Source organism: Gracilinanus agilis, chromosome 6 (assembly GCF_016433145.1).
Source record: "Gracilinanus agilis isolate LMUSP501 chromosome 6, AgileGrace, whole genome shotgun sequence".
Taxonomy (NCBI): Eukaryota; Metazoa; Chordata; class Mammalia; order Didelphimorphia; family Didelphidae; genus Gracilinanus; species Gracilinanus agilis.
Genome location: NC_058135.1, coordinates 63,383,868 through 63,386,878, shown reverse-complemented (window position 1 = coordinate 63,386,878; position 3,011 = coordinate 63,383,868).

Below are 3,011 nucleotides of genomic sequence, written 5' to 3'. Positions count from 1 at the left end.
ACAGAGACAGAGAAACAGAGAGAGAGAGAGAGAGAGAGAGAGAGAGAGAGAGAGAGAGAGAGAGAGAGAGAGAGAGAGCATCATCATCTATAAATGGAGGCAATAGCAGAAGAATGTCAGGGGAGTTTCTAAACCAGACAGATGTGGAAGAACAAATATGTACCAGGTCCTTCAGTTATATTATGAGTCATGTGGATTGGGTAGATCCAGAGTTTGGGATTGGCTCTTTATAGACCCTGAGTTTTCTCTCTGCTTGGTGTGACCTCAAATTCAAGGTTACACTGTAAATCTAGAAAAACTGTCTGGCTATGGGGAAGATGATTCCCTCATTTCCTTCCCTTCCCATACTAGCACTTAAATCCCAGGAGAATACTATTTATCTGTAGGGGTGGTGGAATCTACCAGAGAAGAATATATATATTTTACTCTCTATGAACTGAATACAAGTTATTTCTCTGGGTTGTTTTTTTTTTTTTTTTTGTTTTTTTTTGTACATAACATACTTGTCCTTTGTTTCACTCTTTGGTTACTTAGAAGGGAACTGAGAATCCAAAGACTGGACACAACTCGGTCTCAGGTATTCCTGAGGTTTCCTTGGGCTGGGGCATGTGCCAAAGAGATATTCTTAGTGAGAAGCTCCTGAGATATGAATATGATTCCGTGTGATTCTAAAACTACTTTGGGTCACGTGTAGTAGTACCAAAAAAAAAAAACATAGGGAAAACTGTTTTCCAAAACCCTTCCATTTTCATCATATAGGAAAACAGGCCATGGTCTTAGAATCCAAAGAAGCAGGTTAAATGCCAGCTGTGATATGTACTGGCTGTGTGACCATAGGCAGTTACACTTTCTCTTTCTCAGTTTCCTTATTTATACAAAGTGAATAATGATGTTTACGTTACTCACCTCAGAGTTTGTAAAAAAAGTCTCTGCAAAAATTTAAGTGCCAATGAGTCAAAAAATCAAAATGAAAGAAAGAAAAGCTCATCAATAAAACATTTAAAGATACACAGCAAAAATGAAAATATATTCAGGAGAGGACATGTATCAGGCAATTTCGTTGATGAATTGAAAATGTACTTTAAAAAATACCAAATGGACTGTATGTAACAACAACAAAACAAGAAATCTGCTTATTGGTCATGGACTTAAGAATATCTTGCACATGTATTTTGTTGTTCAGTTGTAGACTGACTCTTTGTGACCCCATTTTGGATTTTCTTGGTAAAGGTTCTGGAGTGGTCTGCCATTTCCTTCTGCAGGTCATTTTGCAGTTGAAGACACTGAGGCAAACAGAGTCAAGCAAGTGTCCCAGAGTCACACAGTAAATATCTGAGGCCAGATTTGAACTCAGGAAGATGAATTTTCCTGACTCTAGACTTGGTACCCTATCCAATGCACCATCTAGCTGCCCTGGGCACACATACACGGATTGCTGTTTTTCAAACATATGCAACCACATCTCCCCACTCTCACAGCTACCACCTTAGTTCAGGCCCACACCTCCTCTTCCTTAGACTATTATAATGGCTTCCTAATTTGTCTTTCTGTCTCTCCCCATTCTAGTTTACCTTCCACACTTCTGCCAAAACAATTTTTCTTCGGGGCAGAGGTGACCAGGTTATTCTTTGCATTATCCTATGTTTTGGGAGGATCTCATTTGGATCCTGTATTTTAGAGGGGAAAGGATCACAGAGACCCAACATCTAGCCCAACTCTCTTATTTTATAGAAGAGAAAATTGAATTCCAAGAAAAGTGTAAGCAATTCCCAGGTTACACAGATACCCCTCTGTGTTGAGCTACCCTGGTACCATACAACCATCCAATTTGAGACATATACCACATGTTGTCTTTTTACATTTCAGACACACAGTTTTGATAGTAAATAAATTTTTGTTGTTTTAGCAAAGGGGATAGACTTGGAATCAGCAAGACTTGGGTTCAAGTCCAGGCTCATGTACTTAGAAACTGTGTAACCCTGAGCAAGTCACTTACCTCTGGTTGCCTCAATTTCCTCATCTATAAAATGAACTGGAGAAAGAAATGCTAAACCACTCCAGTATCTTTGTCAAGGAAACCCCAAATGGGATCACAGAGAGTTGAACTGAATGACCTCAGCAACAACAACATTGTTGTGGCAATAGTTATAAACACTCTGGGAAAATAATTTGGGTAACATCAAGCACTCTCTTTTTTTAAAATTTAAATTTTTTAATTTAAAATGTTTCATTTTCCCAAATACTTGTAATAACAATGTTCAAAATAAGTTTTCTGAAATTATAAGATTCAAATGGTCTCCCTCCCTTCCTTTCTTCCTCCTTCTTAAAGATAGCAAGCAATTAACATCAAGAACTCTTAAAAAGTTGTATTGATATCTTTTGTCTTTACATTTCCTACATTCCTCACTCCAAATTAAACTCTTCCTTGTGACAAAGAAAAACAATTAATGAGATCATCCCATACAGAAAACTTATCTGACTGAAATCTACAATATTCAGACCCTGAAATCCTCTTACTAGGAGAGAAGACATGTTTCATTGTTTCTTCTTCAGGACCTTCAATGGTTTTGCCTGTGGTCAAAGATTCTTTTAATGATTCCTCATTCCCATTGCCGTGATCATATATATTGTTTTCTTGGTTCTATTTATTTCACTTTGGATCAGTTCAAATGGTCCCTGAGTTTCTCTGAATTCCTCATATTCCTCATTTCTTTTCGTATAATACTATTCTATTTAAATAGCATATTTTCCCCTCCAACCATCATCTGATCTGTAGGCAAAGGATCATGGTATAAGATATATTCTCCTATCTCTCACTTCATTGACTCCGATTTATTTGCAACAACAACAACAAAAATCCCACACCATTTGCTGATAGAACAGAGTCTGCTTTGAAAATAACCAAATAAGAGATGAATTGCACTATAATTAAGCACTAAGGACTGGAGACCAGAGGGGCTCATAGCTATGCATGGAATGAAATATTTAACACAACGGAATGGATTGGAAAT